Below are 16,913 nucleotides of genomic sequence, written 5' to 3'. Positions count from 1 at the left end.
CAGCTGCGTGTCTGTGTGCCAGGTTGTGCAATGAAGGGCCTTGTATGTGACTGGGCAGCTCCCAAATCCAAACTGGGCTCCCTTCCATGCACGGTGTGTAGCACTCACGTTTTGTTAGTCAACATGCCGGAAGAGCTGTTCCCACCTAACTCTTCCCTTTACAGAAAAAAGTCAGCCCATTAATTTTGGCAGTGAGAAAGCAGAGGGAAGGTTGATGGCTTTTTTTTCCCCTCTTGGGTGAATTGAGACTCGTGGATAACAAATGAAGACAGCTATACACCAAAAAAACATTGAAAGGATCATATTTTTATCATCTGTTCTCCTGTTCCAAACCCTGCAGCAACAGCCTGTGAGGTTAGATTGGGTCTTATTTAGGGAAAGAAAATATTGACTGAGTAAGTGAGAAAGTTGGCTACATGCAGTTAAAGGAGTATGGATTTTTAAGATTTTTGTTTCCTATGGAAAGGACATGAGTTGCTTTTGTGCTTGGTGTCCTGGAATGAAAGAAGGGTCATGGCCCGTGCGGTCTCTATGCATGTGCCTGTGTGCTATGTGTTTAAAGGAGTTTTGGAAGAAGACAAGAGTTCCTGGCATAGTCAACCTCCACAGCCCCTTAGCCTGTCACATGGTTCTTTGTGTTCCCTCCTCTGTCACTTGTGGTATTGGGAAAGGAGACCAGCAAAGGCTGAGCACTAACACCCACAGCTGTCCTGCAAGTGAAGGGCTTGCAAAGCTGTTAGTGGCTTTTAACTTATGCTTTGTACTCTCCTAGACCATCATCAAGAGAGGTGTTAAGAGAGTCTGGAGGAACTTGGATTTCAGTGTTACTGCCTTCCAGTGGTGCCTCCCACATGCCAAAACTCAATGTAAAAGTAGCAAGCAAATCCAGGTGACTCACAGATATGACTCTTGGGAGGTAACTTGGCACAAAAGTGACTGGGTTAGAGCATCAGATAAAAGTCTACCTGGTCTGGTGCTTTGGTCAACAGCAGGACTGTTGTCATTGCTCTAAGTGTAGAAGCTGCCTGCAAGTCCTAACTTCCAGGTCTCATGGTGAACACCATGCTCTTGGCTCTCAGTGACTTTGTAAGGATGTGTGTGTGCATGGTCAGAGTCAACTGCAAGATAACCCATGACTGAGGTGGAAAAGCAAGTCAGATGCTGGATATCTTCCCCCTGTTGTGTAGCGCCTCAGCAGCGCTCTGTTCATCATTCTGTCTCACAACTGGAACACAGTTCAGGGAAGGTGAAGAAGCAGTGAGTGAATGGAAGCACACTCAAACTGCCCGTGTTGCTGCTCTCCTTTGGGAGCTCATGGGAAAATCCTGGTAACTCAGGTCAGGCTCACAATGGTGCCAACAATGAGGTGTGGGGGAGGCCTGACGGGAAGCAGAGTTGAGGGAAGGCACAGAGTATAAGAATAGACAACTCCTAATTATACCTGTGCATCTGCAAAAATCTCTGAAGCAATTGGGAAAGAGAGAGAGAAGAATATGGGGGAGGGAACACTGACCCCATCAAGATAAAGGGCTGTGGTGCTCTCTAAGGGCATCCAAACAGAGGTGAACATCCCAAGCTTTTTTTGTTCATTCAAGAGAACCATCTGAGGCTAAACATCCCCAGAGAATACTGCATTGCCAGCATGGGTTATAGAAACTAATGGTTAGCAGCCTGTTAGAGGTTTCACAACTCTATTTCCTTCGAATATTAGTTATTTCTTTTGCCAGAGAGAGGCGAAAAAGGGAGGAGGAAATAAAAACTAAATGGGCTAGTTCATTTAATTTATAAGATCAAGTCAATAAGCAGATGGGTGAACTCTGCAGATGGCATTGGTTCAGTCAAGACAGAAAATTCAGTTCTTTCCCTGCACGGGCTTTTTTGCAAGATTTCTTTGGAACAAAGAAGTGTATGTAAATAGTAGGACCAATCTGCAAATGCTCATTCAGCTCAGCAGCCATGAACTGTCACTGACTGTGGGTACTTGTAACAATAAAGACTCCGGGCTGGGGAGCCTGCGTCTCAGGTCTGCTTCATATTCTACCCTTGCTTCACTACTCCCTACTCTCTCCCCCAATCTTTTGCAATTCAGTGACAATCAGAGTTAATAAAGGTGTGTCTGTGATCCTATAAAGCAATTTGCATCATCATCTTTTGTGATGAAATTTTCACAGGGGAAGGAGGTGCAGCAGCATTTTGTCCAAGTAAAGGTTGCCCTGGCAATATACCAAGAAGCCTGAAGCCTTTAATTTTCCTAAGAGAGATTTGATTACTGCAGCCCATATCTGAATGCAGAAATGTGTCCTGCAGAAACTACACTCCCCCACCCTTCACTCCCCCTTTTCCAAGATAAGTCTAAAAGTAGTCTGGAGCTTACAATCTTGCATTACTGCTGCCGTGTCACATGCACATGGACCAGCTTGGGCTGCCTTGCTGAAAGTGTTTTTCACTAGGTCTACAACAGATCACACAACATCTGCCTCTGCCCTACCAAAAAACATCATTTTCCATAGCTGGGTTGAAGAAACTGTGCTGCTTTCACTAGACAGACATGGGCAGAACCTGCCAGTTGACATTAACTGTGTTGTATGTTTTTTCAATGTGTGTCTATTGTAAACAAATGACAATGCAACTTCCATTTTGACTAAAGGAACTGATAATCGACACAGAGCCATTAAAACATGACAAATAAGTAGTGTCTAAGCCAGATAAATAAATGAGCTGTTGGAGAAGTCTTTCTTCTGCTGTGCTGCCTAGTCCAAATACAGCAGCCTTACTTAATAAAGGCGGCCTCATTTAGTTCTGGGCTTGCCTCAACACTAGTCTTTTACAAGCACTTTGGACAAGATCATTAATCCTGCATGTGTCAGCTGAAGACATGCCTCCCAAATTTCCTTCTAATGCTGAGAAAAGCCCTAATTACACAATTATACCTTAACTAACAAATATCTATTCTCAGCAGAGGGAACTGAGTTATTTTGCAGCTACCAGAGTGTACAAATGCCTTGTATGACATTTAGAGAGATTAAATTCCTCTGCCTCTCTTTATACCTGGACTGCTTGTAGGGCATGCTGCTTGGTAAACATGGGAAGATTACAATTAGAATACCTATTATCGTGATGATGTGTGGAAATCTGACAGCTGTTAACAGAGCAGTGTGGTGAGGACATTGCTGGGGTTCATAGGTAAAGAAGAGAGGAGCTTTTGGTATCTGTCATTTGTACAGAACAGCAGGAGAAGCTGCTGTGGTGCCTCACTGGCAAGAAACCGTGGGAAAGCTGCTAATGCCGTAAGCTGGGCACTGGAAGAAAGGGGGAGATGGAGCCTACAGGAAGAGTTGTGCAGGCTGGCTGCAGTGGGACGCCTTTGCTGGCCATATTGTGGGCAACAGGGCCACACTGATACTCCAGCAACACATACTCCAGCTATCATTTTTATTTTCCAGAAAAAGGTTGGCTTTCCTGTCTGGGGTGACTAAACTAAACTGTTTTTCTCCATTTAACCTTGATGCAAACTCATCTGTTTTTGAACAGAGATTGCAAGTTTTAAGATCCAATTCAAATCTGAATCTTTCCTTATGGTCTCCACTATGTGCAGAATTCCTCTGAGTCTGGCAGTTTTCCATATTAGAAATCTAATAGAGTTTACACTGATTGTGGTTTAGAATAAAACTTGAATTCAGTCCTATGTAGATAGTAGGATTGGATATCTTCAAACAGTAGTGAAGAGAGAGAAAGAAAGGAAAAGTAAGAAGGCCTTGAATAATATAAAAGATGATATCTAGCACTGCAAAGGAGGCAGATCAAATAACCTCATGGCCTTTTCATATGTGACCTTTGCAGTTCAGCATAGGCTTTTTAGGACAGTTGAGTATACCCACTTCAGGACCAAGGAGCAGGAGTAGGGAGGAGCTCACAGCAGCACCTTGACAGCTTGCCAATGCACACACGAGCAATACGCACCTTTCAGTTTAGTGCCTGCAGTGAATTATGTTTTCAGTTGTACCTTGCAGAGTGAATAGCAAATAACTTTAGACTGTAACACTGTCCAATCTGTTCCCCCATATGCACTCCTTTTCCAAAGAATACACTGTACTGTGCAGTAATGAGTGCGTTCAAATAACAATGGAAAAAATGACTCTGATATTCTCCTGAACTGATTTCAAAGCTGCATATCCAGTTCTCTGCCTTTTTTGGTCAGTCTCTTTACACCATTTATGCCTGCTTTTAAACAGACTGGGTAGAAGAAGAGATTCCAGCACACCTGATCCAACTTTTAAACTCAGCACCACAGAAAGACAGATATTACACAGCCATAGAGTTAGAAAGTCAGTGGAACTTTGCCTGCTCCAAGTACATTTTCATTTCTTAAAACTATGTCAGTTCCGTGTTGGTAAGGTAGGTTAAACTGATTGTGAGAGGTTACACGAGAACTGGAATGCTCGGCACAAAAAGTTGTATCTTTCTGTAACACTAAGAATTGTCTCACATATGGAAGGCAATATATCAGGACTCACAAATCCTCTTTTAGGCACCTGTAAAAAACCACTGAAGCCAACATGGGCTACCTGTGACACGCAAAGCCCTCAGCTGAAACAGTCACATTCACAAAGCTGAGCTATGAAGTCCTCTATTATAGAAAATCCTCCAAACTGGAAAGATTTTTTGTTGTTCTGGGGGGGCAGTTTTAGGCACATAACTTATTCCCGTTGAGCTCTGGCAGTTTTTCACACCTTGGTTCTTCTCCCAGTATCTTCTCTATGGCTAGTCCTGCAGCCAGCTTGTTTTCTAGCTGGATAAGCTGCCTCTGTTGTGATATCAACACTTGCTGGGCCAACAGGGAAGACAGTGGAATCAGATACATATATAGGCTAACAACAGTAATACTGTATATTCTTTGTTCCTTGTACTGACTTTCTCCCTGAAGGACTGTGCATAGCACAATACTGAGTGAATTTCAACCCTGTATACAGGGCCAGCACGTGGTTTCTGCAACATCTGACTTCTGCTTAATGCTCAGGTTGGCTCCAAGTGAGAGGTAAATCTTGTTACATTTCTGCACATAGGCAATTTTTTGATTAAAGACAATGAAAGATTATTTGGGAAGAGTGAGGGTATTGTTTTTTCTTCTTCTCATTCTGGAAAGGACCACTGCAGCCCTTCTGCCTACTGAACTATAAAGACAAAGAATAAACGCTGCAACTAATATGGGGGAAAGTGAAAGGTTTTACACCACGACTCTGTCCTGTTTGAGTGGCCCATCTCCAGACATTGTTCATGCTTAGACAGTGCAGTTTCTATTCAGAAATATTTCTGCTTGAGTGTCTGCCTCATTAATAGAGCGTTGTGTCATAGACAGTGCCTGGCACAGGGCATTGCTGTGCTGTGAAAGGGCTCAGCTGAGCACAGGGGCTGTGAGGAAGGCTCCCAAATGCACTTGCTGAACCAAATAGTTGCTTAAAAATAGTGTCTTGGAATAAGACAAGTAAAAAGCAACAAGCCTCTGATTGGAAAAGAGATTTTCCAGCCCAATTACTCTTTCAGAAATTCCATTTATGTAGGAGATGGATAGAAGCCCTCCACACCTCTAAAATCCCCCAGCTCTTGCAGACAGACAGGTCTTCTTTGAGCCATTGTCCCAGAAGTATTTCAGCCGCAATACAAAACAAGTCTGGCTCAGCCCTTTGCAGACCTCTGAACTGTCAAAAGCCTGGAACAGCGGCACTGGAGCGATTGCACCACGTGAGAGGGGAGGAGGTCAGAGGGAATCATCGCTTGGGAATGCGTGCCCACATCTCAGCTTCCAAGCCTGCCCCGACACTGGGCATGTCGGATCACGCACGGAGGAGATGCACAGGGCATGCCACTGCTGGCAGGTGCCTGCTGCTCAGCAAGGTTGCCTTGAATGCTGGCCCCTGCAGGTTCTCCTCCACCTGCTCCAGCCCCAGGCTGCAGAGCTTCCTCTCCGCAGCCACAGTGCTGGCAATGGCTCCTTCCTTGGGGAGTGCTGCTGGCAGGGATGGGCACAGGAGGATGGTGCTGCTGCAGGGATGGGCACAGGAGGATGGTGCTGCTGCAGGGATGGGCACAGGAGGATGGTGCTGCTGCAGGGATGGGCACAGGAGGATGGTGCTGCTGCAGGGATGGGCACAGGAGGATGGTGCTGCTGCAGGGATGGGCACAGGAAGATGGTGCTGCTGCAGGGATGGGTGCAGAGGATGGTGCTGCTGCAGGGATGGGTGCAGAGGATGCTACTGGAAGTGGCAGCAGAGGGAATCTCACTCAAACTGCCTCAGGCTCAGCAGGACCTCTCATGGCATTACCAATGAATCGTGCCACTGCCTTCATTACTGCAGAGATACTGAACAGGGCTGACTTCCTTTTAAAAACAGAGAAATTCCATCCAGTGAACTATGTAGGTTTTGGATGTTAATTGGCTTGCCAAATGGCCATAACCTGTCAGGCTTCAGTTTCTTCGTACTAAATCAGCCCAAGGCTTAAAAATGCTGTGTCTTGTATCTTATTGCTGAAAGATTACTTTGTGCGTGCTTGATTAGAGAGGTTCTGTTAAGAGAATCTGTTATACAGAGGTTACTAAGCTCCTTGCAGCTTCCTCACAAAGCAAATGTGTCCTTTCCCCTAGAAAAACATTGAAATTATCGAGGGATTAGCATATGCTAAGGCACTAAAAAAAATATAGCAAGAAGGTCAGAGAATACACAAGTTCCTTGGGTTCCTGTGTTTTGCAGCCAAAGTTCTGAAAAGCACTTCTGTTCAAGGACAGAAACTGTGGCTCTCTGTACTCTCAGAAAGGTGTCAGCAATTGCAGAAGTGTGGAAGAGGAGAGGAAGTCTCATGGCTCCAGCTGAGGGAAGGAGCAGCAGTGACATGAGGAGTGCCCCTTCAAGCAGCATGGATAAGAGGAACCACCAACTGTGTCTCTAAACCACCAGGTCTCTTTTCTCTGCTAGCAGGATACTTCTCCCAGACCCTGCTTCAATTTAAAATTGTCTTCCAGAGAAGTAAATGCAAATACCCCAGGTGAGAACTAATTTGTATCACAGAAAATAAATGGAACCCATGGAGTCAGGAAAAAACAATATTTTAAAATAGGCTGAGTTTCATTGCATTCAAACTTGCTAAAGTTCAGATACATTCAGAACCAGAGTTTTGGAGCAGATCCCTCTGTGTTGTCAACTCACTTATCCTTTGTTGTTGTGGATTGTTTATTACAAAATAGTGTGCTCAAGGTGAAATGTAGGTGAAATTTTCATCTAGGTGAAAATGTAGAAAAATTATTTCTGAGTGCAGTGGTTGTAATAATTTTTGTTTAAAATGCTTTAAATGATATGCTTAGGAAAGCTGAGGACAAGTACATGTGAAGATATACTGATTAAAACACTGAACTTTAGCCTTGTAGGTCTGCACATTTATACAGATAACCACATCATAAACTCAAGCACTTGTAGATTCAAACTAGCTGAATTCATCAGGAACTCTTCAGCTGTGGATAGAATGTATTTCAGGAAGCTGGAAGTAGTAAAAAAATAATCATAGACTGAAAAGGCTTTTGCCATGTTCTGAGGTGCAGAGCAGGATTTGGCCCAAAAAATACACTATCATAAGCTCTTTGAATTAATGCAATAATAGAATATAGTGCTTTTATTTCTTTTACCTAATAGTCTCCAAATAATTTTTAGGTATTATTTAGCACTAGCTACAGCTCTCTCTTATGGGAATGTGTTTTCACAGGCAGCTGTGATGTGATTGTGTGATTTGCCTTGATTCGCAACATTTAAAAACAACAAAAACCAAAGAGTAAACAAAAGGAGGCAGGGACAGAGAAGCAAGAAAAGGGCCAGGGAATCAATCCAGATTGGAATGAAAGTTTTGCCTCCTATTCCTGTTGGACAATATTCTCTGTCACCATCATTCTCACTAATATACCTACCAACAGGATGTCAAGTTACACACTGCTGTTATTCTATGCAATGCTATTTCTGACATTTTTTTGTTTAAAAAATCCTTTGTCCTTTTTGACCACTTACCAGGTTTCCTCAGGGAGGGATAATAAAGTCTACCCTCAGAGAAGCCCAGACTGTATTACTGTACTCATGGAACAGTTTCTAAACCCAGTTGTCCCTTAAACATTAGAACAGGTTGTATCTGTCAAGCCATCCCTTTTAATTTTCCCAAGCATTGGATGTTTGCATAGTGCTTTATGTGCTTATAATTGCAATGACACAATTGAAATACGCTTAAAAAGATAGTTTTATAATATGTCTCTGTGTCGTTTCTCAAGCGAGCTTACTTCAGTTTCTGGCTTGTCACAAGAACCAGCCCTATAGGAAATGTATGGGCCTTTTCACATGAGAGAAAATTAATACTGGGAACTTTGTAGCTAAGAAGATGTTGAGAGATGTGCACCCATTAAAGTCTCTGACTAACAAACCAGGGAAATGATGGCAGACCACTGGTTACTGTGAGAAAGATGCTCTTGCAGTCTCCCCACCCAGAAAAGGCTGGGCCTGAGTGTTTGTTGTCAGTTGCTAGAGAGCCTCTAACTTGACATAACCAGGTGCTGATGTCAGGGCTTCAGGACTAATACTGAGCTAAGATCTTGTCAGCATTTATAGTTAACCTTTTTATTACAGATAGGTGGCACAAAGCAAACTTAAGTCAATGTTTACCTCTACTGTTATAAGCAAGAAGGGAAGAGAGCAGTTAGTGTCTTCAGGAGGGCTTGATGGCCAAAGACTAGCGTCCTTGTAAATCTGATAAATAACAGACAGTCCAAATTTTTGTAAGAGCTCCAAGGTTTCCTGTGGGATTGCTTTAGATAAGAATTTGAAGGGCGCTGGTTACTTCTGAAGGTATGTTCCTCTCTCAAGGTCCAGCATATGGGGAGAAACAACTTTAAAATAGAAAGAAGGAACATATAGGGAGGAGCAGCTTTAGAAAAACCCTGAAAACCCAACAAACCAACTAGTACTTCTTTGCACAGAGACGGACTGTCTCTTAGAAGAAGCCCTCAGTCAGTGGATGAGTACAGCAGGAGGAACAATTAGATAAGACAGTGGTGAGCAGAAACACAAAATGCAGTGGAACAGAAAACCAAACAAACCCTGCCATGTGTAACCTCCTGAGTCAGGGTCATGCCCTAAATACACAGTAGTGTCTGAAAGTAGTGCATGTTGTATTTAAGTACCTAAGTACAGTCTTAGTACATACCTGTAAAATATTTTCCAGATCCATCATCATGTTCTTTTATGTACATTATGTTCCCTTAATAAGGAAGAGATGGCAATCTTGAACCTGAAGTCAGAGAATCTTAAAGAAGGTTCCTGGAACCATCTCAGCTCAGGTTCAAAGGCTGCTCAAATGTTTAAGCTCAAACTAATCAAATTAAGTATGTTCTTGACAGATAGTGTTCCCCCTTTCGTAGGTCTCCCCCGAGGGAGAGTCATATATTAGTCATAAACTCAGCAGAACGCCTACACTGGATCCACACAATTTGAGGTAGATGTTAAAATAATCCCCCACTTGAGCACACAAGTCTGGTAACTGTTCAACCAGTTACGCAATCTGCATGTGTAAATGAATTTAGCATTTACAGATGGATTCCTATATGTATTATGGATAGTTAACAGTGGAATCTGAAAACATTTCCATAGTATTTATTTCCCCTAATGGTATTTTATCACATCAAATTATAAATCTACATATTGTAATGTATCTATATATAAAGATGTACAGAACGTATCTGCCTGTGTTCACTTCTGGAGCTGTAGCAGTGCTTAGCCCATTGAGAATGTGATGGTAGAGCTCTATACAAGACCATCTTTGCTTATCACATTTTGGGAAAGTGAGCAGGACAGCAAGACTGGCAATGTTTTTCAAACTGTAGTGGCCTCTGAGAATAGCTGATTTCATGTGCTCTGGGCATTTGGATTTCAGTTTGTAAATAATTTCAACTCTTGCTCTATTTTTTGGAATGCAAATCTTCAGGTTATGCAATGTACTATTTGCATTCTTTATTGTCGGTACTCAGAAAGGAAGTGTGTCACTGGTCCCACTGGCTATTTACTGGCACCAAGTTGTTAGCAAAGTGTTGTATGAGTGCTCAGTTTCTGGCACTGACCTTTTTTAATATCTTTTTTTCCTTTAGAGAATAGACAAGGACAGTTCTGACCTACGCAAATGAATGTAGAAAAACAAACCGGCATGAGGCTTAAGACTGCTTGCTCTGTCAGTATTATCAGTTTCTGTAGTATAATACAAAATGGAAGTGTTTTTTGCATGATCAGTCCAAGGAAGAATTGAGTGGTTAAAATGATTGATACTTCACCTAACCCTAGAGAATTCAATTTTCATCAATTTCTAATGGAAACAGAAACATCTTCCAGATATTCATATGTTAAAAATACATCTCTCACTCACATGTTTACAAAACAGTTTCCCAATATAATTTTTAGTTTCTAAATGGGTGAGAATTCCAAGAAAGGTAATTTTAAAAGTTATCCTACACTTCGCATTTAGGGATCAGATTAAAGTTTGGGTAACAGTAATGGCACATTCAGACTTTTCAAATTCCTCATAGGAACCACAGAGCTACTACTAAGAGCCATGAATAGGACTCTGCCTATATGCCTGTAGGCATAGATTTATATTACAGTATTAGAGGTTTATATAGTTGAATATTCCCTGTCAGATAAAAGAACATAAATCAGTGTAAGATGTTAGGATTTGATAAATCTCTTGACTAATCCTCTGGGGACATCTCCCTCATACTGATCTGGTTTTGGATTGAAAGAAATATGTTTACCTTAAATTCTATTCCATAACACCTTTAAAGTGTCATTATCAAAGATTCTCAGGAAATTTTGGGAAACCAAGGAAAAAAGAAAAAAAAAAAAACCAAAACCAAAACCTCCAATACTCTTCTTAAGTTGTAACACAAAAAATATTTCAGCAGTTCTTCCTCTTGGAAAAAAAAAAGAGTAAAAAGATACCTCTGAATACCTGTATTCTGTACCTTGTTGGTTTATTTTTTAGGAATAAAATACTAATAGAAGTTTAAGAATGATAAAAAAATTAGAAAAAATATTGTACCAGTAAGCAAACACTTTTATAGGACATTAACATATTAGAAGAATGAAGCTGATCATCTGAACTGATGGGGACTGTTTTCTGCTTACTGAAAACTCAGTTTCTACTATGCAAATCTACAATTCTAATGCCGCATAAAGACTTACTAGGCAAAAAAAGTCTTTGTTAAAGACTTCATGTTTCCTTCTTCCCTATTCTCTCATATTATTTAATCAGCCACTGATGACAGCAATTCAAATAGAAATAAAAATCTTACTATGAAACATCCAGAGAGTCCTTTAAGTAAACCAGTACTAAAAAAATAGCACTGAGAATTCCTCTCAGTTCCAGAGCCTCACAAGAATTAGAAAAACTATTATTTTCTCTTTGTAAATCACTTTAACATCAGGGTATGTTACTTGAAAATTTCATCCCTTAAAAAGAAATTGTCAAAAATAATACTAATCCTGTGCACTAACTTTTGCAGCAGATGTGCTGTTACAGGCATTCTCTGTGCTTTGCTGCATTTTAGCTGCTGCCCTTGTTTCTACCTGCTGCCAGAATATGGCTTTATCATATGTGGCTGCTGTGTTACAGTGCTGCTTCCTACCAGTGTCTTCCTGTCTCATTTCTTTAATTACTGTCTACTGCTCATGCCATTTGCAACATGTGAATGAAAACAGAAACCAAGGCATGAAAGAAATTGACAATATAGATTAAGTTATAAATCTCTAACCTCTTTTAGTGTCCTACTTCAGGCTTTACTATCCTCATATGTATTTTATCTTGTTACAGTGATATGCTGGGTTTGTGTTTACCCCCCTAAAAAGCCTAATCAATTGGGAACCCTTTGGTTAACTAAACAGTAGGATCACTTTTTCAGGCACAGCAAGTATTTTTCCATCCAGCTCTATTTTCACAAACTCAAGATGTCATTGACAGATAAGGTTACTCATTTCTTTGTCATTTTTGCTGTGGACTGTTTAGCTTTTTGGTCTGAGGTATGACTTTTATAGTTGTAGCATAACTATTAGATCTAAAACCTGTAGGAAAAATACAGCTGAAAAGAGCAGATACAGTGTTCTGCTTCTCATAAGGTAGTGAACTGCTCTCACTTGACTGTCAATGTATCTTCATCCTCAATTTTAAACACTGTTGGAATAGTACAGTTTAGGGTGGAAATGTGGCCCAAAGGACTTTCATGGTTCTCTTTAAACCCAGTTGGCTGTCCTCATTAATGTGGAGTTATAATTCAGTTTGATAATTGATATATTTAGTTTGTTTCCTCGGGGAAAAAAAATGTATTTAAAACATTAAGTGAATCTAAGATTAAATGCTTTGTTGCACAGGAATTTAGGTAAGTGCTTAAGAGTTCTGATGAATCAGAACTCAGTGAGTAAATGAATAGCTACATGGTTTTTAGACGTTTTCCATTTAGATTACACATTCTCAAGCTCAAGAACTACTGGTATTTCAGCACAATGATTATTATACTATTTTTTTTTTTTTTTTGCCAGAGAATATGTTAAATGTTACCACACAAATATAAAATAGAAACTGTTTTAAAACGTTTATTATATTAATAATATATTATGCTATTATTACTGTATCCTCCCCCTATGTTAGATGAACAGAATTCATAAAAAGAGTATGCTTGTTCTGGAAAAGCAATTTTCTAAAGACAGAAAGAGAACAAGAAATATGAGGAGAGAAATAGTATATTTTAATCATAAAATCACTGTGAGGTTATGTGATGCTGAAGCAAAAAGTGTCATTAACATACATAATTTTATCTAGTCAGGCCTCAAAACAATAATATTTGTGAAGACTACTTCTAATTTTTTCTTGTAATTTTTCCTCGCAAATGAATTTTTAGACATCTCCAAACACTATCAGAGTGAAATGAATCAAATATGTTGGGACAAACTGTGTGAATATGACAAAAGGTGATTGTGAAAATTTAACAGGTGAGAGTAGTGAGAAATTTGCAATATAAAAGGGTCTTATTAAAAATATATAGTCATAAACCCCAAAATGTTCCATCAGAATATTTTCAGTGCACTTCTGATAAAACGCAGGCTGGATCCACTGGGGATGTGCAGCCTTTTCCAAGTCCAGCCATTGGACATAACCAAGTCTGGACATAGTCTGGACATAACCAAGAGCTTGGGCTTCCAAGTCCATAGCTCAGTGTCAGGGTCACACTGCTGACTTGGTGTCTCACATTTATCCTCCAAGGCACCCAGATCCTCTGCTACCAACCCTGCCTTGCCCTATGGGTTGTTTCAAAATCAGTCATCCAAATGTTTCCTTGCTTCCCATCTGAGTGCCATTGCTGGGAATGTGGGAGTGTGCATGAAATGAGGTCTCTCTGGTGGGAACAACTTCAGGATACCCAGAAGTGACGGGTGATTACCTTGTACCACATCAGCATTCTCATCTAAATGCATGACACCAAATCATTATTTAATTTAGGGTGCACTATGGCATTACAGAAATGCTGCCACTGAAAGACACATTCATGCTTCTCAGAGCAGTTCCTTGTGTAAAGTTGCACTCACACAACCATAAAGGTATTAGGCAACTAAGTCTTATATTTATATAGAAACTGATGTTAGGCTTACATAATCTGAGTGGATATAGCATTCTCTATGTTGATATAGCTTTAGTTGATTGCCTACTGACTTAAACTAAATCCTTAAATCTACTCATAACTTCCTATATATCAGGGTGTATTCTGTCTAATCATTATAGTTCTCTTTTCTGTAAAGTGACTTATAAGTTCAAGACTCCTTTTAGAAATTACTTGCATGTTCAGGAATCTCAGACTCTTTGTAAAACACTAAAACTTAATCTTATCTTGAAAATTGTATCAGTGGTCTTAAAATGGTAAGAGTCTCCACCTGCATCATGCTGCATAAAGCCCTAGATTAGAAAACAAGTCCAAAGTAAATATTTAACTGAGGATAAACAATTAACAGTTCAGAGAGATCAAAGAGAGAACTCACACTTCTGACCAGGACTGTTTAAACTTGCCCAGCCGCAGGTTAGGAGCAGTGATCACTTTGAGGTCACCTTCACACTCAGAAATGACAGGAACTTCAACATTTAAACTATCTCAGGTCTTCAGGCGTAAGTTCTCTGGAGAACCCTGAACTCTAAGCTAGCTATACTTTTTCCATGCCTAAGGATTTCACATGTCTCATTTAATAATGATCTCCAATCATGAAAGCCAGTGGTGATCACAAGCTCTTAAGCTCTCAGTTATCTGGTATTTGCATCTCTTACTGAGGGGAAAGAGCAGGGCGTGGAAGGGAGAAAGACAGCATGCAAAATGAAACTGAAGTCACAGAGAGAACTGCAAACATGCAGGCTGAAAAACACAGCTGTTAAACTATCCTATAATATGTGGACTCATAAAAAGTTAGGAATGAGGATGTAGCTTCTGGCAGTGTCAATACATCGAGAAAGCAGAATGTTAGCATGGCTTAAGACAGCTTCATGATCTTCATTTTCCTTCCCTCCCTCTTTCATCAATCTGATAACTTAATATAACCAAGGAGATTGAATACTTTAATCTTCTACCTCCGTTGGACATGGTGCCATAATTTCCAAATCTGAGACACATCATCATCATCATATATTCCTGGCTAAGCTTGAAGACCTCGCCTTGTAATGTGAGTAACAACAGTTCTAGCATTAATCCTAGCTTTCAAGAGGCAAGTGTTTTCCATGAGATGGGAAGATGATTTGAACAAAAAACATCTAGATGTCTACATAAGAAACTCATAGAATAGTCTCTTTCTGTGTCTTGCTAGGGGAATGTAGCCAAATGTTTCAGGGCTTGCAGATGGACCTAATGGCCTGACCACACCAGCCCTTTATATCTGCCTGTGAAGTTTTGGGATTCTGTTCCAGGCTCTGGGACAGCTGGGCAAAGCTTCTCCGGTCAATATTCCTCTCTAAGGCACCACCTTGAAAAATTAACAACAAACTACTTCCCTGTCAATAAAATGTGCTGTCATGCAATAAAATGACCAAGATAAAGGTACAGAAGGACTTTAATGTAGTTGAAAACAAAGACTAACCTGTGTGTGAAACCGGATGTAAAGCAGAGAACTGAATTTTTAAATTGATCAAAATGGAAGAGTCTGGCCTCCAAAATCATGATTTAAAACAAACAAACAAACAAACAAAAATTTGTGTTTCTTGTGCACATTGCACAGTCTTATCCCCAAACTCACTTGCCCAGCAGATGTGCCAGCAGGAATGAGATGACAGGGTAGACAACTCCCAGATTGGTGTACCTAAGATTATAAAGTCCTACTGTACTAAGGTTCCAACCCACAGCCAGCATCTCTCTCCTGTCCCACTGCAACTGTTCTTGTGGCTGCAGGTATTCTTTACCTTTCCTTTTATCTTCAGAAATTTGATGTACGTCAGCAACCCCAAGGTTTAAAAAAAAAAAAAAAAGATAGAAAAAGCAGAGTTCAGCACTGAAGACAAGCCCTAAGGAAATACTGACAAGCAATCTGTCTTGAGGGGGTAATTTCCAGATGGATCTGGTGCAGAAACCACATTCCTGAAACTAATAGATGAAAGCATTGCAGCTGATACAGCTTAAATTTGTGACTCGCGCAAATCTGTGCTTACCCAGATAGGATTAATGCTGATACCAGCCAGAGCTGCAGTCCCTTAGTGCCAGCAAGGCACTGTAAGGGTTTGGGGATTGTCCATCTAAAATAGCTACTTGCTCTACTGACTGCCATGAATACACCATTGATTTCTTCATGTATTTGAAAAATGGCAAAACAAACATTCCCAATACAATCTGGGCTTTCATTTGCAGGAGGGCTGAGCTGGTTCAGGCAGGTTATAGTAATTTGTCTGTTGACATTCTTCTGATGGATAAAATGCCTACTACTATAAATAGGCTTGTTGCTTCTCCTGCTCTGGTGGCCTCTCACCAGAAGTATGGTCTGATCCTGGCTTATAAGTGTTGGCTCTGCAGATACAGTGCTCCCATGCGCAGTGCAGCTCCGAACTCTAAGAGAAAATTATTTAGATATATCACTAAGGGAATTTTAGAAGGTTAAATCTTCCCACAGCTAAGTGGAAGAGACGAGAGGCACGTCTGTCTGTGGCTGGGGAATTCAAAGCCGATTAAGCTTTTAAATTCCATTTATCATGGGGAAAGTGTGTAAATAGTTCACGGCCACTGTGGCTGTGGCAATTGAAAAAAAGAAACAAAACAAACCTTCAAAAAATCATCCTCTGTCATCCTCTGTAAACCAGATAATCTTGAAGGGAGCCTATAGGACAGATGGGAACAAACGTTCCACCAGGGCCTGTCGTAATAGGAAAAAGGGTCCTGGTTTTAAACTGAAGGAGGGTCAATTTAGATTAGATACGTGGAAGAAGTTATTTACAACAATGGTGGCGAAACACTGGAACAAGTTGCCTGGAAATGTGGTAGATGCTCCATTCCTGGAAACATTCAAGAGCTGGAACTCTGAGAAACCTGATCTCACTGAAGATGTCCCTGCCCATTGCAGGAGGTTTGAACTAGATGCCCTTTAAAGGTGCCTGCCAACCCAAACCATGCTGTGATCTTACAAATCAGATCATATTGCAGACATATAAATATTAGATTTAGCACAAGGAAGAAGGAAGGAATATGATGCTGGGAAGGAGAAAAAGGAAAAGGTAAGATTATGACTGCCCAGATTTAAATCAGTTCAAGGTGCCTCGAAATCTACCTAGGATTTCAACATATGCCTTTCAAGATGTATTTGCTTAGAGACCAATGCGAAATGAACTGAAATTGT

This window comes from Prinia subflava, chromosome 2 (assembly GCF_021018805.1).
Source record: "Prinia subflava isolate CZ2003 ecotype Zambia chromosome 2, Cam_Psub_1.2, whole genome shotgun sequence".
In the NCBI taxonomy this organism is placed as follows: Eukaryota; Metazoa; Chordata; class Aves; order Passeriformes; family Cisticolidae; genus Prinia; species Prinia subflava.
This window is presented reverse-complemented; position numbering follows the sequence as displayed.